The sequence below is a fragment of the Episyrphus balteatus genome, chromosome 3, assembly GCF_945859705.1.
Source record: "Episyrphus balteatus chromosome 3, idEpiBalt1.1, whole genome shotgun sequence".
NCBI lineage: Eukaryota > Metazoa > Arthropoda > Insecta > Diptera > Syrphidae > Episyrphus > Episyrphus balteatus.
Window position 1 is genome coordinate 129,629,886 of NC_079136.1, and position 23,221 is coordinate 129,653,106.

The 23,221-nt window shown below is 28.7% G+C and overlaps 1 protein-coding gene and 1 non-coding gene across 8 annotated transcripts in view; one reads left to right on the plus strand and one right to left on the minus strand.

The window, feature by feature from the left end:
* LOC129915942 (uncharacterized) overlaps positions 1-23,221 on the plus strand; it is a 175,489-nt gene that overhangs the window by 95,777 nt on the left and 56,491 nt on the right. For all 7 annotated transcript variants that reach the window (XM_055995662.1, XM_055995665.1, XM_055995666.1 and 4 more), the window contains one exon: positions 10,562-10,607. The gene's annotated coding sequence lies outside the window, so the exon portion shown is untranslated. The remainder of the gene's footprint in view (positions 1-10,561; positions 10,608-23,221) is intronic.
* On the minus strand, positions 12,521-12,593 carry Trnak-uuu (transfer RNA lysine (anticodon UUU)). The gene has a single exon. It is a non-coding gene; the product is annotated as a tRNA-Lys (tRNA).

Below are 23,221 nucleotides of genomic sequence, written 5' to 3' on the forward strand. Positions count from 1 at the left end.
AAATCTTTTCTAGTAAAGATATACAAAAAAAAAACAAATTTTTTAAAATGCTCTAGCTTCTGAATGCAGTAGCTAACACTCTTCTATATCATAGGTACAAACCCCTCTTCCTTCTTGAAATAGAAGAAAAAAATTGTTTATTTTAAATGTTTATTTAGTTTTTTTTTTTTTCTTGAATTTTTATCGTATCGGCAAAAGCTAAAAGACGAACGACCTCAGTTGCTATGCTGTGAGTCTGACGATCTCGCTTATGTATAAAAAAAAAAAAACACCATAAAATTTTATTTATTCAATCTTAGAGTTTTTTTTTCTTGTGTGTTTTTCTTTTATTGTTTTTTTTTTATTGAATTTTTGTTTTGTTAGCCACAGGCGTGCCTGACCTACACCAGACTCTAGACTTATGCGTTTCGAGTTTTTTTTATTTGAATTGAAACCACTTTACCATTTGGCACGTTCGACACGCGACTGAAGCTACTAAATATACGGGTAGGACGATGACTATTACGACGAACGTACGCTATCGCGGTCAAATGAAGCATACTTTCATCGTAAAATAAAAAAATATACGCTTCACTATATTGGCGGTCGTAAATTTTAAATTGTTTATTTTTTTCAAAACTGATTAAATTTGATATTAAGAAGAAAAAAAAATACCATAAAAATAGTTGTAGGCTTTTTGTTGAAAGCTTCGTATGGTAATTGATATAAAATGTAGGAGATTTGTTTTTTTTTTTTATTAGGATAGTTGAAACTAGTATGAAACTATTACAATAAAAAAGCTGAAAGGGTGCTACGTATCTAGGGATTTTTAAAAAATGTATGTAATGTTTTTCATTCATTAGAAATTTATTAAGATACAGATGTTTGGCAACAGAGAAACAAAATGAATGTTTTTTTTTATAAGTCTTTAAAAATAATAAACTTAACAGATTTTAACGAAAACTTTGGAGAAACGTCTTAGTAGCCGTAAAATTAAAACTTAGTAAACCGTTAAAAAAAAAAATTGCATTTTCCGCCGTTTTAGTATTCTTAATTTTAAAATAAGAAATTAAATTATTTTTCGACAATTACATATTTTCAAATATTAATTTTTTGAAAGGGATGCATGAATTTTCTTTAAATTTTATTCTCATATGGTTAAAAATATGTTTTTTTTTTCATATCTGTTGTTTTCGAAATTTTAAAAACACTTAAAATCGAAAAGTATTTAAATTTAAAAAAGTTTAACTTATAAAAGGTACAATTTTTTTTTAATGACCTGCTAACATAGGAACTCCAAATGTATATTTTCAAGGTTTTACCAAACATTGCCAACGAAACAAATCTTTTGCTGCCAGTTATAAGGCCTTTAACAATCTTTAATCCATCTATGTTAGTGATAAAGTTCACTAGCACATCACAGCTGGACATTGAGCATTCAAATAGAAATCAAACTTTAAAAAAAACCAACAAGAAGGAATATTGCAAAAAAAAATTATAATTTTTTCAAAAACTAACAAAAAGAAATAAAAGTAATAATGATGATTGAACGGTGTGACGCGATGATGGTGCCATACAACATTAAGTATGCCTCTTATTAATATGTGCTATGGTATATTTATGTGCAGTTGAATGTGAATAGGTTATGTTTTTTTTTTGCACAAGCTTAAAGACAACAATTATATTGGCAGGCGTGACAATGATTGATTGACTTTAAGTTGACTCTTTATAAAATTTTAGAGCGAAATTATATATAAAATTGATTGAAGAGGGTAAAGCAAAAATAAAGGAATTTTTAATGGGTTTTTAGTTAATGTGCAGAGGACACAAAAAAAAAAGAAAGTTATCCCAATTTTGTTAAGGAATGAAAGCATAGTTTTTGTTAAAATAAAAAAACAAAAATTAATGATATAAAACACTAAAACAGGAGCCAAAGCAAAAAAACACTTTCACTTATTTTTTTTTTTTTTTAATATTTATTCGAGTAAAAGGGCCAAATATGGTTCACCAGTCATATCTTTTTGCTTATAAAACAGAAAGAAATGAAAGTTTTAATAATGTCATAGGATCACTACTAAACAAAAGAATAAAACAAAGTTGAGGGTAATATGGACCACCTTGTTTTAAGAAAAGGAACAAAACTAGCATAAACAGTACAAAGATCGCAGCTCCAAATCTAATTAAAAGTTGCTACACTAAGGTAAATTATCACCATCTTCATTGTTGTTTGTTTAAATTGAGAAAATGTGGTGGTCCACAATAGCCCATATGGACCACAATTAATCTATCAAAAAAAAAAAAAATACATACGTCAAGGCGAAATATATTGCAATTATTATCGCAGTTCGATTTGTAGATTTTTTTCGCTAAACATTTTAATTTCAATACCAAAAGCAAATCAAATAAAAACATATTTAACATTCATCAATTTTAATTGATATCATGTTTACAATATTTAAGCCTTAAATCGACCATTTTTTTTTATATAATTTTATTAATCAAGTATGTTTACTATTTTTTTTTTCTGTTTAAATAATGCAAATTAATTCCCACATATGATGCATTTTAATGATTCACTTAATCGCATTTGCAAAATGAATAAACAAAAAAAGAAATCCTTCTGTTGACTTAGTATATCCTTTCTGCACGTTTATCTGTCAACATATCAAATTTTTAATTTAAATACATATATAAATCTATAATAAAATAAAATAAAACAATTCATCAAAATATAAAAATATATATATATATTTTAAATTAAATAATTTCAACGGTTTCCATTTCGGAAAAAAAGGTAAAATAAAAAAAAAAATTCCCACATACGAATATTACACACACTCAAATGGATAAATGAATACACAAAAAAAGAGGAAGAGAATCCCCTATGGGACTCTATAATTTGATTTCATTCCTGACTTTTATTTATATAAACGGTCGGATGGAGTGTTGTTTTTAGTTCACAAACTACAGTGCATTGCAATTCTCGCCCCAAGGATAAATTTGCTAATTAAAAGTTTTAATTCTCTTCACAAAAAAAAAAAAAAAAATCACCAACCCTCTACCCCCAATATTCAACCACATACTAACCAACAACTCTCATTTGATGCTCTGCATGTTGAGTGCACTCTTAAACCCTAGGGTGGATAACTCAGTCCAATTTTTTTTTAATTTCAAATGTGCTGCAAACTTTATTTCTATAATCCTTTTTGGATCCTGACTCTAGTCATCCTCCTGACACAAACTGACTGGAATAACCGCCATTGTTAGTTTTTTTTTTTTTTTTTTTTTAGAAACTATTTTTTTTTTATTTCCACTGAATTGAAATAAAAGTTTCTATTCAACATCAGTGCGAGGCATAAAATGTCAATAGAGAGTAAGAGAAAAGAGTACCTAGGTTGTCAGGATGATATTCAAACATCAAAAACAACTTTCTCTCTCATTGAATTCTCAAACTATGTATACCTAATGATGATGAACTCTCAACCCAAAGCCACTTTGAGTAGGAGTAGAATAATATAAAAAAAACTTTTCGTGTAAATGAAATAGAAAAAAGAAAAAAAATGTTTGAGCCTAATTAACGGTATAAATTCTGTCAGGCTCAGGATATTTTATGAATATTATTTTCAGGACCTTTTAGAGTTCTCTTCTAGTTGATGAATTTTTGATTTGGTTGCTGTGTGTGTCTAATTAAAGACTATAACACGATAAGGAAGAAAGAGGATAAGTACCTTGGGTATATAAGGTTGGTAGTTTAAATTTATTTCTGAGCACGTATTCAAATGAGGACAAGAGGTTTAATATCTATGAATCAAGTTGGTTCATAGTTCAAGTTTTTTGGTTACTTTGCAAAGTAATTATATACTTTAAGTAACATACAAGATTCTCCAGTAAAAATTCTATAGATAACCCACTTTTTAATTCTTGTACACTATTTTACATACCTTTTAGTTGGAATCCAGGTACGCCTAAAATAACAAATTCTACTAAAAAAGTCATAAAAAGTTTTGTTTTTTATAAAAATTAGTTAGAAAATTGATTTTTTTGCATTTCACCGTCACGTACAGACAAATTCACTGTCTTCTTGAGGCAAATTTAATTAATGTTCATAATTCAGACTTTCTCATTTATTGATTGTATTTTTAATCATTCATTTTCAACAAACACAACTAAATTTCAAATCTTTACTAACTTTAACAAACAATAAAAACGTCACGTACAGACATGTAAAGTCAACCAAGAAATTTTATTGATATCAAAGAGTTAATGTTTAAGAAAATCTATAAAATTTGGTACATTTTCTGACATAAATACAAAAAACTCACGTAAAATATATATAAACTTATGAAATTGTAAACTGTCACGTACAGAAATATCGTCCTCTCAATTGTTTCAAACCAGAATACGAACAAATAAAATTAAGATGTTGTTTCTATCAGGAGTTCCCTATTTGTTCTTATTAACAAAATCCAAAGCAACAAAATAATTTTCCACTATCTTTGCCAGACAGGCAAATATATTCCAAAATTAAAGTGTGAATAAGTCTTCCTAAATTTCTTTTATTTTCCTTGATAAAGTTAGAATGAAACTTCTTGTCTTGAAAGTTGTATATTTTTTCTGTAAAACACAAGTAAAAAAAAAGAAATTGCTTTAGCAAGTGACAAAAGTTTGTTTATAAATAAAAAAAAAAAAAAAACTGTGCACATAGTCTGATCTACATGTAGGTATAGTCAGTTTCCTTCTTTCCTTGAAAATCCTTTTATTCTGCCACATTACACTTCAGGAAGATGAACAAAATAAAGAAAACAAAAAAATAAAAAAAAAAAAACGAATTTTGTGCTGAAAAGTCCTTAGGAAAATTGATTTTTTTTTTGTTTTTTCTTTTCATTTTACTTGAGGTATCTGTCTTAGTAATAAAGAAACTGATGGCTTTTTAGATTGAAAATGTGCTTGCTACATTGCAAGTAATCAAAGGACTTAAAATTTGTGAAATAGTTTCTAGAAATGAAACTGTATCAGTAAAAGTCGTGTAGGAAAAGTTTTAAATATTTTTAAAATTCAAGTTAAATTATAAATTGTGTGTGCGTGTCACTCGAAACTTTTTTTGTAAATGAAAAACTTAAAAATGTGTTTGGATTTATCTTTTTTCCAATTATTTTAGCTGGTTTTTGACTTAGTTGTTTGTTTTAGTGTCACCCCAAGTAAATACAAATTCAATTTTAATCCATTTTTTCGTGTAGGTATATTAATTGAACGACGAATTGTTTTAATCTTTTTTCTCGTTTATTTGTTTTACGGTGTTAAACATAAACTATATCAAATGCCTGTTTATTCCAATAATAACATTTTTAAATAATAAACTGAATAAAAAAATGGAGTGACAACTCAGGAGCGTTTGTTTTAATTGGTCGATACAAATCAACTTTTTTTTTCTGAAATTGAAGAAGATTAAAAAAAATATTTTCGTCAATAATACAATTTTTTCCAATTAAGTTTTTCTTTTCTCCAATTTGTATCGACTGAATCCAATTACTTTATCATTTTAATCTCAACCTAAAACCCAGCGCTAAAAACACGTGTTTCAATTCCTCCCTTACAAAGAGTTTCTATTTTTCCTAAGTTTTAACCAAAACCATTTATTCCAAGAAAAAACCTAAACTATGGCTTCATACTAACATCCCCCACTCCCTTTTCTCACCATACCTACAAAAAAAAAAAAAAAAAAACTCCTTACAAATGTCCTTCGATTAAAGTGTGTGTCAAAGTGAATTCATTTTCAATGGTCAACAAAAACCTCACTGCTCTACCAACTGCTCTATTCTCTATTCAAATTACAGACGAAGCATTTTCTCCAAAAAGGCACAAAAGCTTTCTCCTTTCGAATATTAATGTTCCAACAAATCATTTCTCCATTACAACACACAAACTAAATATAGTAGCCTTTCAAACGGACACACATAACAACACAGAAAAAAAAAGTTGAATCCTAAAGAAAATTGCTCATGAATGACTAAAGTGGCCAACCGAAGCCACAACAGTGGAAGCAGTCTTTCGTCCTTAATGGCCTATTCCAAGCCATTTGATGGGCTCTGCTGCTGCTGTTTCTCTGATGTGCGTCCAAAAGGCAATTTACTTGTATACTATATAGTTTTAATACTCGCTGTTGCTTATTTTGCTATTAAATTTTATTAGATGACATTTGAAATGGCGATCGATAATTCAATTGTGCTGACCAATTGCCTTTTACATACACACACACTAAGAATTTATAAAGTGCTCCTTTTTGTGTGCTAAGTTGGGAAACACAACTCGAAAGACAATCCTTCAAAAAGGAACCACATTTGCTATTCGGGGCCAACATTGCCAATAATGGCAATTTTCTTTCCTTTAACCAAGCAATTTCCTCCCCTCCCTCTTCATCACTCTTTTTCTGTATATTGACCACCATTTAATTTATTTCTTCTTCGTTTTCTGCCACCACACACAAGCGAGTCCTTTTGTCCTTTCTCTTTTGCCATTTGGAATTTCTCATATCCGGTAGAAGTGATGTATAAAAAATATATACATATATAAACGAGGGCTGGAGGGTGCTTTTGCTTGCATAATAACGTATGTTTCGTTGTTGTCGTCGTCATCTTCATTTCCTGTATACCAAGTCGGCTAGGACTTGTAATATTTTATAATTGGACGTTAGCAACAAGTCTTCAAGCATTCTCTTTATAAAAATGTAAATTCTTGAGCAATTTACAACGAAATAGTTGTTTTATTATTCGACAAGTATTTGCGTGTTATTTTTTTTTTTTTTTCATTCTAAAAAAAAGAAAGGTCTTCAGGAAGTAATGTGCTATATCGTCAGGTTAGGTTTTTATGTGCTGTCAGAAAAATTCATAGTAACCTGTGGCCCTTGCTACCATACCAAAAATATTGTAAAAATAAATAGGCCAAAATTAGTTTTAGAAAAAACAAAAAAACATTTTCCTAATTTTTTTTTACAAACCCAAAACATAACCCTTAGCTTGACTAAGCAAATTCAAAAAATTTGATATGTAAAGGTTGTGTTACACTCTCAAATAAAGAAGACAGTAGAGCACTGAGCAGGGCATGACATGTCAAAAAGAATGACAGGCAAAAATACTACCCGAGGAAAAAACAAAAATTCTACGAAACTGAGAAAAAAAAATTACGGAACAAGCTGTCAATAAATTTTAAATGAAATAAACTTTGATTGAAGCCGTAATGGATGTCTTTTTTTCCTTGTAATTTCTCAAATAGAAAAATAAAATGGAGCATGTCAAAAATTACTAATAATAAAAACGAAGAGAAATTTAGATTTCGTGGAATAATTTGTTTGAATTCTTGAGTAAGGTTTAATTTTATTAAAGAGACTTAAACAATTTGTTAGTAGTTAGAAATATGTCAGAGTTAAAAATATCTGTCACGCAAGGTCTTGAGTAAGGTGGTAAGAGATCGCCGAGCGTAAAAGAATATACCAATCGACGAAAACAGCCACATGATATTGACGAACTTGGAAAAACGTAGATTACACGAAATTGTTCGTAGAAATTTCGGAAGAAGTTGCTTATATAAGGTTTCCATAAGAAAAGAGGTTCCAAAAATCTATTTGCGGATGACCATAGTCAATCAAGTAACAACAATGTTCAAATACCCAGCAGAAGTTATCGAAGAGTTTATCAAAATTTTGGTGTGCACCAGGGAAGCATCTTGAGGCCTCTGCTTTTTATTATAGTTTTTGATTTTCTCCTTAGAAGTAGGCTGGCGTATCCAAACTAAATAAGGTATTTTCGGCTGATGGTAAAGCTGTCATTGCAGTGAGATCTCAACTTATGGCAAGATGCGTATTAAAGAATTGGACATAAGCACGAAAAATACAAAATAGACCAATACTTTTAGAAAGCCCGAACTCACTTTTTCAAAACAACGTCCATGTTCCTGTTCATCTTCAATAGAAATACTTTGTCAACACGAAGTTTTATTTAAATAAGATACATATTTTTCAAATTAAGAAGGTCCTTTCCAAAATGATAACATTTTTTTTTTACAGTAAACATTCGCCATTCTCTTCTACCTTAGTCATTTGCCTAGTAAAGATTAAACAAACAATAATTTACTAGGGTAATGTTTGCTAACAAACAAAATTTTGGGTAATTCTTTATGAATTATAATCCAAGAACGTGTTTTGAAATTGCAAATATGTAATGATAAAAAAAAATACACATGCCCTACATGTAGATAGTGTACCACAAGGGTCTCATAAAAAATAAATACCTACTCTAGTTATTTTGGGTTAAAATTGTATACCTTCTTCTTGATCCTATAGTTTGAGAAGTAATGTTGTGTGAGGAATAGTATAAAAAAAAATATAAATGACAAAAAATTTGAGTGAAAAAGTTAATTCTTATCTAAAACTACATTAGGAGAAATTGGTAACAATGGGCGTTTTTTTTTACGAACACTAATCATTTTCAAACAACACCATCTTCCAGACTATATCAACCCAAAAATGTTAACCTTTTCACAAAAGACACTGGTTTGAGTGATATGCTTGCTTAGGTAAAAAAAAAAAATTGGCACTGAACAAGAAAGTAATAAAAATTTAAAAATGTAAAAAAATGGTAATAAAAAAAGCAATTTAAACATAAAAAAGCAACTTTTTTCTTCTCTCTAATTCATTTTAATATTCAAGAGCCAACGAGTCAATTCTATATAGACCCATGCAAAAAGGTTAAGTGAGTAGCGAATTTTATTTGCAAGTCATAAAATTATTCTTTTATATTCCATGAAGAAGCCAAATGATGCATGAATTAAGATTTTATACGTTTCATTGAATTCCTTTGATAGGCAATTAATCAGACAGGATCTATTCCAACCATTAATAAAGATTCTATGTTAAAATTTATGCCAATTTTTCAAGGACTTTCAAAGTGAATTTTTTTAAGTACCTAAATCTAAATTTCCAACATTTTTTTGTTAAAATCTAATAAGGATTATAATGTGATTTAGACTTTTCTTATATGTATTTAAAAACTCATCCATTTTGGGTGTCAAAATTTAAAGGTCAACATTAACAGTAGAAAATTTGTTAAACAAACAGAAACTCATCAGTATTATCGATCCGATTATTTAAATGGTTATTATTGTATTAATATGAATAGTCAATGACTTTACTTCCATCAATTCAAATGAATATACCATAAATCTATAGTTAAAGTACCTCGCATATTAAATTGAACTTAAAGTTTGCATAAGTTTCACTTTAATTGTTTGAGTGCAAAAAACCATGAAATTTCATTATTAACTTTAATTTTTTTTTTCCAAGTTTTTTTTTTTTTTTTTTTTTGTATGAAACAAAAATATATAATAATTTTTTGTTGAACAATAAAACTGACATTTTAAAATTAATGGCTAATTTCGCGCTTCATTAGTACACAATAATTTTGCAATAAAACAAAAAAAGAAAGCTTAGATGACTACTTCTTTTGTTGTTTTTATTGTATTCACCATTCACAGAAGGATATTGATATAATTTTAAGTGTTTTTTTTGGTATTTAAAGAATTAATGTTAAACTTCTTCTTTTTCGACGATTGTCAAGATCGCAAATGCTGTTGCTAACGTCCGACTTGTTTTGCGTTAAGTTGTCATTATGTAGAATTCGCAGGGTATGAATCCGCGATTCTGTTGAAGATTGTATTAAGACAGAATTTAGACACTTCATAAAACAAATTTGCGTGAAAGGGTGTTCTTTTCGTTGAGGAAATAAATTCTTTAATTAGTTCCAAAGCCAAAGATTCGTTATGAATTTAATTGTAAATCGTTCTTTTTGTAGTGGAAACTAAAATTAAAATGAGTCTCTAGGTGAAAGGTTGTTTTTTGAGTTAAAAGATGAAATACAAAAAAAAAAAAAAGTGCGTTAGAAATCTCTTCATTTCCTTTGTTTTAAAAAGAAAACCACTCTTTTATATTAAATAATTGTCTGGCCTCCATAGATTCTTAAAATGTTACATTATTATAAGATTTCAATCGGGTACTATATTTTACACTATTTCTTGCCAATAATTACTTTTGTTTCCTTCGACCAAAAAAAAAACACCCTTTCATCCAAAGGTTTATTTTATTTTTGGTTCTGATGACAAATTGAATGTATACTAAATTTCTTAGACGCATTACAGAAATCATTGGCTTTTAAAAACTATTTACAGAATTATTGATTCCCGCCTTGAAAAAAACACCCTTTTATCCAAAATTATTTTATAGACCCTCCTGGTCCTTCATTCTTATTCCAAAAAAAAACTTTTTGTCAAGTTTCAGGGGGTAAAAATCTTTTTTAATTTATTGATTTTTTGTGTTAAATCACCTTCACTAATTTACATTTCAGTCCGAAGATAATTATAGATTTCTATTAGAAAAGTTTTTAAAATAACAAAACTATTCTATATTATTTTTTTGTATTTATTTGAAAACTTTTTTTATTTGTTTTAATAAATTCATCTCTTTTCCTTTATTGCATTTCTATAATATAAAAGTACTATAAATCATTATAATTTTTGTTTTTATCTTTTGTTACAGATCGCACAAATGCAGGGAATAAAGTATTAAACATGTATTAAAAAATGTAAGTTAAAAAAAAAAATAACTTTATTTTATATAATATTTTTTTGTTTCCATTTTCAATTTCCCTTCCTTTTTATTATTCAAAAAGAATAAAATACACAAAATTATTTCAAATTGTAAAATCGGACAGAGAATATAATATCGATAAATAATTTCCGCTTGAATGGCGCTCGCTGGCTATGGCTACCTACTACGACGACCAGGAGCTATTTTGTGAGAATTTGCAATTAATTTTACTTTAGTAAATTGGCCATTTAATAAATACAAATTTTTTTTTTTTTACCTTCCCGTTCTCTCTCCTCCTGTGTGTGTGTGTGTGCTATAATGGTCATGTGGAATAAGAGTGAGGATAATATAAAGTATAGGGAGTTTTTGAATTAACTATAAATATTTGGTAGGAGTGGGAAATTGAACACAGTGTTCAATTTAAAAAAAAAAAGTGATTGGGAGGAGAAAGGAGAATTATTGTTGATTTATATTGAATATTTTATTCATGACAAAAAAGAAAAAAAAAAAAAACAGAAAAATTAAACTAAAAGGGACAAACGTTCTGTGATGGTATTTTTATTTTTTTTTTGTTTTTATTACATTTGTCCTTAATAAAAGTAGTGCTATGGTTTTTTTTTGTAATGAGGATGATAAATTATTATTTATGAATTGATTTTGATTCTCTAGTTTTATAGCGGAAATTGAGTATGTAAAAGGTTGTTGAGGAAATAATTTATTGGTCTCTGAATTTATATTTTTATTATATAGAACAAGTGGTCACTGTTTTTATAATATTAATTTTTTTATTTTTATTGATTTATTTTTTTTTTCTTTTTTGGAAAACATAAAAAAATAAAGTTTCTCTAATTTTAAAGATTTTCATTGGGCAAAATAAGGGAAAATTTAAAACTTGATATTTTTACGGAATTTCATAAGTGGTGCAAAAAAAAAATAATATCAGTTTTTATAAATAATTAAATACCGTTTTAAATGAACTTTTACAAAAAACTAAGTATGCCATTTTATTTCTTGTATAAAAAGGAATTTTTAGAAAAAAATTTTCGAAAATCGTTAGAGCCGTTTTTTTTTAAAAATAATTTTTTATATATAAAAATTTTCTAACATTTTTCAAAAAAATGTTGGTATGCCATTTTGAAGAAGAAATTAATTTACACATGAAAACGGAATTTCAAAATTTTTCACCAACCCGTTTTCAAAAAATTGATTTTTCAAAAAAAAAATTTGAAATATTTTTTAAAAATCCAAAAACGTGGTTTTTGAAAATTTCTAAATTTTTTCAAATATTGATTATTAAAACGTTTCTGTATAAAAATTTTGGTCGAAATCTGTTATGTCGTTTACTAGGAATTCGTAAATCAAAAAAACCGTTCTATGGCAGGTACCGTTAATAACGGTACAAAAAATATTTTTTTTATTTTTAAAGAAAGCTTTTATGTGTTACACTACACACAAAAATTTTAATCAAAATCGTTAGAGCCGTTTTTGAAAAAAATTAACTTTTCTATTTCCGTTATATGACAGGTACCGTTAGTTTTGGTCCTAAAAAAAAAATTTCAATTTTTCCTCTAGGGAATCACCCAAAACTGTTAACTACAAAGTTTGAAGAAAATCGCCCTATTAGTTTAGGCGGTAGCTCGAGGTACACACAGACAGACAGACAGACAGACAGACAGACAGACAGACAGACAGAATTGCCGGACCCACTTTTTTGGCATTCTCCACCATCGTAATGTCTGGTAAAATTGTTATCTCGAGTTCGATTTTTTTTACGAATCCTAAACTTGCCCTATAGTACCTATATCGCAAGTAAAAAGAAAAAGAGGCTGTTGAACTGGTGCCAAAAAAATTTGTATGGATTTATTTTTTTATTTAATATTCGTGTAAAAAAAATTTAAAAAAAGTTGCCGCCCGAGCAGGGACTTGAACCCTGGACCGTTGGATTAAAAGTCCAACGCTCTACCAACTGAGCTACCCGGGCATATAGAATTTGCTTTGAATTTGCCTCACACGAAAATTTGATTAGTTTTTAGAGATTTTTGTCTTGCGGGTGAATCATCAAATTAAATGGAAAAACTTGTTTTTTATTTAGAATATTTGTTATCAATTTTCAGAGTGCAGGTTGTTAGTTATGGTATTGTTCATTTGTCTGATAGCACCAATTAATGATTACTGAGAAATAAAAATAAGTGATTAAAGGCAGTGGGAGAACTTTTAATTTGTTTGGAATGTTAAGTTTTATGTAATAAATAATTGTTGATTTTTGCATAATAAATTAAAGTATTACACTGCCCAACACACAAAAATTTTCCAGAACATGGTTTATCATTTCTTACTAAATTAAGCGTGCTGATTCCAAAAATAACATTAGTTTTTTTTCTAGCAGCTCTAGTTTTTAAATTATTCATACATGAAAAGGCATAGAAATTCATAAAATTTTTTTTGTTAAATTTTTTTTTATTTAAAAAAAAATTTTTCTTATTTTTATTTTACTATATCTGAACCGAAATACATTACATTCGAAACAAATTTTTCCAACAGAACCTTAAGAACGCTTGTAATAATAAAATCTAAAAAAAAAATAGTACGAAATAACCCCCAAAATGTGTAAAACTAAAATATTAAAAAAAAAATAGAGCTCCTAGAAAAAAATTAATGTGATTTTTAGGTTTATTGACAAATAAATTGAGTTTAATATAAATTTTTCTGGAAAATTTTAACAAACGCTCAAAATAAGAAAAACTTAAAAATTAGTATAAATATTTCCCCAAATATAAAAAGTTAAATATTTCAAAAACTAGAGGTGTTAGAAAGAAACCAATATTATTTTTGAGCTTACTGTACCCAAATCTATAAAATTTGATATAAATCTTTCTGGAAAATTTTAAAAAGTTGAAAATTGTTGCCAGTGTTATCATTGTTTGTCTATCTGTCTGGAGCTTCATCCTAAACGGATGGGTGGATTTACTATAAACTTGGTATGGACATGGAATCCATGGAGTAGTTTTTGGGGATTGTCCAGAAGAGTTTTTGGAATTAGTTTTTTTTTAGGCTACCCGCCATGTATCAATTTCAAAAAACTAAGTATACCTTATTTTCTCAAAAACGGCTCCAACGATTTTCTTTAAAAAAAATGTAATTAAAGATTTGAAAATTTCGAAGAACAGTTATTTCGCCATCTAGTTTAAAGATATGAAAAGTTTTTTACTATTTACTAAGAAATCAAAAAATTGCGATCATATAATAATAATAGATTTATTTAGTTACAATTTTTTACTTGGTAAAGTTAAAAATAATAGTAAACTAAAAAAAATCTAGAAATTGATGTTATTTTAAGCGAATGTTCTTTTTAAATTTTTTTAGTTTTTTTTTAATAAATTTTATTTAAAAAATTAATGCGGTTTCCCTGTGCTCATATTATCTCAGACTTTATTTGTATTCTTAATAATTCCATGAGGCTTACGTCCTTCTTTATCCTCTCCACTATTCCATCAGAGATACAAATACAAATTCTAATGGTAGTATTTGTTTTTCTTATTTCTCCGACTAGAGAAGACCAACTTTTATAGAATGCCCTGTGATGATAAGCTTAGACATCAGGACAGAAAAAAAAAAACGTCCTAAGGGATAAGGGTATATATTTTTTTTTGTCCAGCACTCTTCACCTTTTATCTTTTTTTGAATAAGCTTTATACAGTACAATTGGCAGATATAAAGTGGTGGTGATGATCCTTGGATTTCGGTTTAAACTTTCAGGACTTATACTCAAAAAAAAAAAAAAAAAAAAAAAAAACAACTTAAGGTTAATTTAGTCAGCTCATTTGAAAACTTATGGCGTTTTCGATTGCCAGTCCGGAAGCGTCCGGAATCATTCTGAAAGCGTTTTATTCGTACAAAACTGACAGTTTTGTGTGAATAAAATTTTTTCAGAATGATTCCGGACGCTTCCGGACTGCCAATCGAAAACGCCATTAATGAGCTGTTTGTCTTTTTAATTGGAATTTGACTATGAATGTTGAATTAAAATAAAAAAACAAAACGACGACATTTGAATGAAATATTGTTTTCCTAAGCTAGATTAAGTGAGTAAATATTGTAGGTAGCTATGACAATTACCATAATTTTTCAAAAAAAAAAAAGAAAAACATTTTTAATCAAATTAATTTTTCATCCTGATAGAGGCAAAAGGTCTCTTTTTTTTATAAAAAAAAAATTGATTTGGCTGTTTTTTTTTTCATTTCTGGATAAACTTTCTAAATAATATACGTTTATAGCTTTTACCTCAAAAAAAAAAAAAGTCAAACAAACAAACCCGTCACACTTAGTTGCGAGAAGCACTCACTTTCAATCGTGATTCGGAAATAAATGGAATCACCTCCATTAACCCTCAAAAATAAATTTTTCAAAGTACCTACACCGCCTTTGTGTTACATGTCTGACGTCCTTGAACGATTACATTCTTTTCGGTAAATATCCTTGAAACTCTTCTCTCCCACTAAAACCCTCCCTTCCCACACCTCTTCTTAAAGCTTTTTTTATATTTTCGTTTCCAAATGCTATTTTTCACACTCCCCATCACATTTCTCCTCTCCTATCTCACTGACTCTTTGGCTTGGTATATTTTCACTTACGTCATTGGAAAAGTTCACGAGGAATAGCATGAGCCTGATGGAGATTGGTATAGTAACAAAACTGGCAACATAGGATGGCAATAAAAATCGATTACTATTACATTGAGGTGAATCGAGGGGAAAAATCATCATCATCATCATAATCATCATCGTCGTCGTCGTCATCGTCAACATCATGAACCTGGCTCTTCAGTTTGTCTCTGATGCCATCAGGATAGGAATTTTGGAATCCTTTATTTTTTTCTTTGTTATAGTCTTAAGTAATTTCAAAATGTATTCAAGGCAAAAAGGATAAACAAAGCACAGAAGGAGAATTTATATTAATGGATTTTCCACCTGCCTTGTGTTTTAGAGTTTAAGGCAGAACAGATAGATCCTCCTTTTTCTTATATTCTTTGAAAGAGAGGAGAGCCTTTTGTGAAGAATTTCTCAGGATTTACAATTAAAATCACAAGAAATAAAGACGAAGCCTAAAATAAATACCAAGTTAATAATGAAAACGCCATTTTTGAATCATTAATCTTCAAGGACGAAATTTGGGGAGCTGTTGGTATTACTCTATTTGTGGATTTCATTGTTGTGGTGTGAAAAATATCCCTTTAGGTGAGAAAGAGGAACAAAATCCCCAAACCATAATTTAAGTGGGTTATTGCCGCAAAGTGATTTAATTTTAAAATGAGCCTAAAATAATGTGAAATACCTAAGACCAAAACAAAAAAACAACAAATTTGAAAGTCGTTTAGGGATATTAACAGTCATGGCCAACCACATGAAAACAAAACAAAAAAAAAACTAAAAAGACACAAAAAAATTAAATTTATGGTCTGGAAGCTGTGAAGCGAGAAATTGGCATGGACCTGCATCTAATTTCGGTCAGAACGAGGCAATAATTTTTTTTGTTCAACTTTTTTTTACCTCCTCATTCCATTCAGGAGAAGTTGCACATTCATAGGTTATTGTGGGTTTCCTATGGAAATTGGTTTGAAAACAAGGTTATGTGGTTCTTTTTTTTTTGGTGTTGTTGTCACTATATGGTGGGAATGAAAATGCATTTTTATTGGTTAGATGGAAATTGGGTGGATTAGAAAAAATTTTAAATTTGAAAATGTATTTTTTTTAGTTTATCAGGGTATCCTTGATATTTATCTCAAATGAAAACTTTAATAGAAACTCTAAATTTTAAAAATAAGTGCATTTGTTAAAGCGAAATTTCGGGATAAAAAGTACTACCAAATTGTTGAAGAATAAAATATAAGTTTTACCAGTTTCTTCCAGAATTCATTTTTTTTATTTGATTTTGCAAGGTTTGGCGGAAGTTTCTGCTGAGATTTATGATTTTCGGTTGAAATTTACAAGTTTCGTCCGAAATGTACCCAATTAGTGATAAATTCAAAAGTTTTGGAAGAAATTTTGCAATTGCTCTTATGATCAAAAAGTTTCTTCGCAAATTCATCAGTTTTTTGCTGATAAATTTATCAGTTAATGCTTAAAATCTATCAGTTTCTTCCCAAATTCATCAATTTTCAGCAATTTCGACTTAGACGTACCAGTTTCTTCCAAAATGTATCTTTTTGCTGGATTTAACAAGGTTCTTCTGGAAGTTTCTTCTGATGTTTACAAGTTTTTCTATAAAATTAACAAATTTGACTAATTTAACAGTTTCTTTCGAAAGTTTTCTGATCAAATTTCTCATTTTCAACTTAAAATTTTCAAATTTTCTCAAAATTCAGCAAATTCAACTGATTTTATTCTGATATTCATCAGTTTTCTGCTGAGGTTAAACAGTTTTGGTTGGGATTAACAAATCAGCTTTTTCAATTTGTATTTCCCAGTTTGTTTACCAGTTTCGGACGAAATTTTACATTTTTTACTGAGATATACCAGTTTTGTTTGATATTTACCAGTTTTTAAAATTATCAAATTTCTTCCCAAATTTAGCAGTTTCGATTGATATTCCACAGTTTGGCGTAACATTCATCGTTTTTGGGCTTGATTTAACAATTTTGAGTGAGATTTCGTCTAACATTTATGTATTTTTGAAAGTGCAGTAACACAACACCCAATAAAAAGGTCGCAGATGACCTTTACATTTTCAAGAATAAAAGGTCAAAAAAAAATTCTGTCAAAAATGTGGTGCTTCTTTATTTCTAAGTCTTTCAGTGCAATGATTGACATTAGTTACAAGTCTTTCATGATTTTTCGACATCTGCAATTGAGAATTATTGATCTAAAAAGTCACGTCAGTCTTCTAGAAATAAAACAAACATAATTCTTAAAAAAACAACATCTTGACTTATCACGACCAACATTTTATGTCTGTCAAATAAGTTGTTCTAAATCTTTTTCCTTGTTTTAATTTTTTTTTGTAGTGCTGGTTACCTAGATTAATAAAGCACTCATCTTCTGTCACGAAATGGTCTCATCTTGAGCTAATAAATAATGTGCTACCTCTCTTGTAAATGGTGCTGCTATTAAATTCATATTCCGTTTATTACACATTTTTGCATTCCCACAAAACAGAAGAAGAACCATTACCAGCACTATAGCCAATAACAGCAGATCCCATATAAACAAACCAAAGACGAAGAAGAGCCCTCTACTATACTATGTTGTATAAGCCGACAAAACGACGAAGACACAAGGAAATTACTTGCAGTAGGATGGAAATTTATGTGTTCCGTCGCATAATTAAAATCACCTCATAAATATGAAAAGACACCACATTCAACATTTTTAGAGAGAAGCTTCTGTGTGTTTTAAAATGCATAAATGTGTGTGTTTGTGTGATGTTGTTGGAGGTTTTTAGCGATGAATACTTTGTGGAGTGCGGTAAAAGCCTCAATCCATTCACTTTAACTCACACTCTTTTTTTTTCTTGGACCTCATGGCAAAATATTATAAAAGAACCAAACCAAAGGCAATGCAAATAGCAGTAAAAAACAATCCAGAAGCGGATATAGAAAAATTAAGTATTTATGAAAGGGGGGTGGACAACATTACATAGACGTCAGTCAAAAGAAGGATATTAGATATAGCACTCTTTTTGCTTTTCCTTTTCTTTTATAAAAAAAATAAAGTATAAGAGATTCTTTAAGTTTTACAAAATGTGTAAAAAAAAACAATTGATTTTTACTTATTATTGATAGAGGGCGCTAGTGGCTATCAGCCAATTGAACAAAGTAATCTTCCGCTTTTCAGAAATACTTTTAAATTTATGCTTGTAATAGATATTCCAAGACAAGCTTCCAAAAACAAAGAACTTTTGTTTAACCACACAACACGAATGTGCCAATTTCTATTTTTTCCTCCCAGTTTAGTATTCCAAATTTGAAAAGTTATGTACACTGCTATTTCTTCTAACACCCTTCACTTTTTTCCTAAGTCTTTCTCCTACCCTACTTAAATATTTGCAATTTTTAACAAATCAGGAATTTTATTAGTGTAAATAAGAAACAATAGTGGTCCTAAATGGCTACCTTGTGGAACGTCTCCTATCATCTTTTTAGGAGAACTTTTGGTTCCCCCAAATAACCTACCCAGAATCCGTTCTTGAGGCTTAACATACCGCCATTACAATGCCAACTATTACTACAATTATTGTGCCTCTTGTAATATTTGTTCTATGGGTTTTTAAACTGCGGCATTTTGTTCCATTATTTACTTGACAGTTGCTGTTTTTTTTTTTTTATTTTTCTATTTGTTTTCTTTTCTTTCATTCTTTTACCACAGACCTAACTTCTTCATCTCTGTGGATAGTAGTAACTTTGATTTATGATTCTTTGGTCTGAAAGACTGAAAGAGTGTAATAATCTGCCAAAGCGAGGAGTTAGCTTTAGTACATAAGAGTCGTCCAGCACAAAAGAAAGAGGCTTTTGTGTATATTATTCCCTCTTCCGACCACCACCATTCCATCACCACAACAGTCGTCACAACAATTTTTCTCTTTTCTTCTTCTTATTTTCCATCACGAGTGATAAATGTGATATGATAACATTTTATCACATCGTTTAGTCACACTGCAATGTGAAATTTTCTTCTTCTTGTTTTGTTCTTCTTGAACAATATTGCTGCATAATATTTATTGCATTTGGTCTTTTTCCATTTCAAGTCGTATGTCTCTGACTATAATACATCTCTGAGGTTTTGACGTTTTGTTTGTAAGATAAATAGGGGTTTGCATATTATTTTTTTTTTTTTTTGTAAAAAGTAAGTAAGGTAGATATTTTTAAATAATTTTTTGTGCAATTAATTAAATTGATTTACACTACACGAGCGAGCAATTAGCAGTGTTTCGTATAAAATTAAAATCAGAATATAATTAAATGAAATTGCAACTTTGTATATAGAAGAGGTTTTGCCTTATACTTTAGCTGTTGCTGCGATACTGCAAGATTGTAGTTTTTATTGGCTATTTGATAATTTGCCAGAATATAATAATATACAATCAGAGACAATCACGACACAGATTTAGGGGTAGGTAGTACCTACTTGTTGACAAAATAACATCAATCGTTTTTATGGTCTTGAATTTATTTTCTTTCTAGAAAATTTTAACGTTAGGCTCGTGTGATTTTAAGAAATTTGGCAATACTAGTCTGCAAGTGGAATTGATATTTTATTTTATTTGCTTCCTAAAATATTTCAGGTGGGATTGAACTTGATTAAAAGGTTTTGATATGGAAACCAATTCGATAGGTCCCCATGAATTTTTTTTTCAAATTACCGCGGTAAAAATATTACTTGAAATAACCACGATTATAAAATGGCTAGAAATTGGTTATTTTGTTACTGCGGGTAATTTTTCGGTAAAAATTAACCCTAAAATCAACCCAAAGTTCATTTCTGGTAATTTTGTATCCTCTTTTCTCAGTATTTTAAAACCCTAGGTTCTAAATGGGCTTTAAAATTACTTTTTCAAACCTGGGTTTTAAATCAGGTCTATTTTTACCAATAATTAATTTTTTTTTTAATTTATAACCAATTCTAGCCCTGAAGTTAAAAACTAGCTTTGAAATAACTGAATTAATAGGTTAATTTAATTTATTGGTATAATATTTCTTGAGTTTTTTTTTTTTTTTAAGAATACGTGGTTTTTCTAAAAGGACCATTTAATGTTCATCCAAAACTCAAAAAATATGCATAAAACCTTTTTTTTAATGAACTAAAAAGGAATACAAAAATATTTCAATAAACCAGACAAAAATAAAGAAGAATATTAAAAAAGTGAGAAGGAGAGAAGGAAAAAATAAAAATAAATAAAAGAACAGAACAGAAGACTTATCACTCTATTCCGATTGGTTGAAGCTTTTATTATCATAATTGAATTATCCTTTTTAGTCCTAAATTGGCATTTGTATTTAGCTTTTTATTTCTTTTTTGTTTTTTTTTTTTTTATTATTATAAAATTTATCCTTTCAGGGTTAAAAGGCAAACAATAAAAAAAAGAATGTTGCAATCCATGAATAAAGGAAAAGAGAGTATAGCTTATGGCCAACTTCAAATATATGTACATATTCTTGTTCGTACAAACTATACCTACACAAGATCTTCATCTGTTTCTTATTCTTCTTCTTTCAATACCAATTTGGCTTCATTATTCCGAGGTACCAAAAAGGGAAATTGAGATCTAATAAATTCAGGACAATAGAAGCGTTCAATTATACACAAAAGCAAAAAATTAAAAAAGAAGGATAATAGCACAAAGCGACTTGGTATAGGTACTAAGTTAAGGGCGTGCAAAGCGGCATAGGACTCGTTCGTTTTATTTCAAACAAAAATTCCTTTTCTCTCATTTCTCTTCTTATAATATGCTTGAGGGAATCTTTTTTATTGCAAGACAGGATTCAATAGATTATATACGAGGTATAGATATAAAAAAAAAATGGAATGAAGATGAAGTTTTTAAGTCTACAGAAAAGAAAAAAACATAGGTCTATATATGAATGAATATAAGGAAAAAGGCGATGTTGTTAAGGGGTTGTCAAAACTTTGGAAAATTGCATAATAATTTGTCTTGAAAGTTGTCTCTTTTGTTTTTTGTCGTTTTATTTTCTTTTTTTCTTCATCTTGTTAGAATAAAAGTATGTATCCAAAGGATTTAACACGATTCCTTATGAAAATAAATAATGAAAATTTTCAAACAAAGTTTGTTTGTTTTTTTCTGTTTTGTTTTTGTTTTTCAATTCGTCCTGCATGGAATGAATATAAAATAAATCTTTTCTTTCTCGTTTTAAGCCCTTCTTTTTTTTGTGTTTAAATGTTTTATTAGAGAGAGAAATTGAAAAGTCTGTTTCCTAAAAGTCATATAGATTTTTCGTATTTCGAAGCAAAAAAAAAAAAAAAACAAAAATCAGGATGAACCCATGTCTCCTGTCAAAGAGACTAAAAACCTAAAGCCCAGACAATGTTTTCCATAACAATAAAAAGAAGAAGAAAAAGCCACATATTCAGTAGAAACCCTTTTCATCAGATTTGACAATAAAGAACTAAGCAATCCAAACCGCCCTCTCCACCTTCTTCATTCAAATTAGAAAGCCAAATAAAGTCATCTCGTGATTTTGTACATAAGAATTTTGGTGAAAAGGATTTTAAGCAATTTTTTCGGGAATAAGATGTTTTAATTTTTTTATTTTTTATTTCAAATAATGAGGAAAAAGGATACAAAACACTGATTTCTTTTTCTGCAAGACAGTTTATTTCTTTTGCTAGATTTCTAAGGTCTAGCAAATGCCTTTAATTCATCTCGGCTCTCAATAAAAAAAAATCAATCCTAATGTTGGCAGCAATAAATCTTAATTTCTCAAGACTTGTGATATCTAAGTTTAAATTTCAAAACAAAATTTCAACCTTTTTCAATTAAAAAAAAAAAAAATAAACACAAACATTTTTTAAATGCCACCGAGCTCATGTTTAATTAATTGTCAAATATTAGCCAACACTTTAAAAAGATCAATCCACAAATAAAAGTTGTAACACATCATCTCTCTCTCTCAGTGACCTTCACTGATATCTCTCTTTTCCAGTGAAATATTGAATACACAAAATGTGCATTAAAATAGATAAATCACCCAAAAACAAAAACCTCACGCATAGCCTAAAGCATAAAACGACCCATAGCCTCCAGAATACAGTATCTAATCTTTCAACTCTTTTTTTTTAATTAATGAGCCATACAAATTTTACATGAAACAGAATGACATACAAAAAGTTACGCACGACTTATTTTGTCAGAGATGTTTTCCCAGATGATAGAGACACCATTCAGATGGAGGAGATGATAATAAAATTAATATAAATTTTTCATAAAACATTCCTCCCGCTCAACCGCTAATCAATTAACAATAATTTATTTGAGGTTTATTTAAGTATTTTTTGTTTTTATTATTGGTTGGCATTTTTGTTTTAATTTCATAAATTGTTTAAAGATTATTGATGACAGGCTGCTATAAGAATTTGGTATTTTTTTTTTTGGGGGGTCTAGAGGAAGAAGTTATTTTTTAATAAACTTTAGTGGGACGAGAAGATGTCAAAAAGGTAGTCTGTCCCATTACTGAGCTTGGAAGTAATACCTATATAGTTTTTACTCCTTCTTAAAAAATTATTATTCATTCTGCCACCCCGTTTCCAAATCTAACCCATGTCTCTTTTGCAAGCGTGCTAACACCTGCAATTAATCGAAAAAAACTAAAAAGTTAAAGGTCAATTTTTATGTTATCCTTTTTGACAACATATTGGGAAATAAATATTAAAAATAAAAGAAAATGAAATATTCTTTTAAATATAACAGAAAAATTTAACTTTATTCTGCAAAACATTTACTTTATAAATTTAGAAAAGTTAGTTTTTTTTTTTAAATCCATTTGACTTCGAAAAAAATTATTCATGAAAACAATATTGTAGTTGGGAATTTACAAGTCAATAGAACCATTTTTATAAATTTGATCAATTTTCCGAAAATTACATAAAACACGTAATTTAG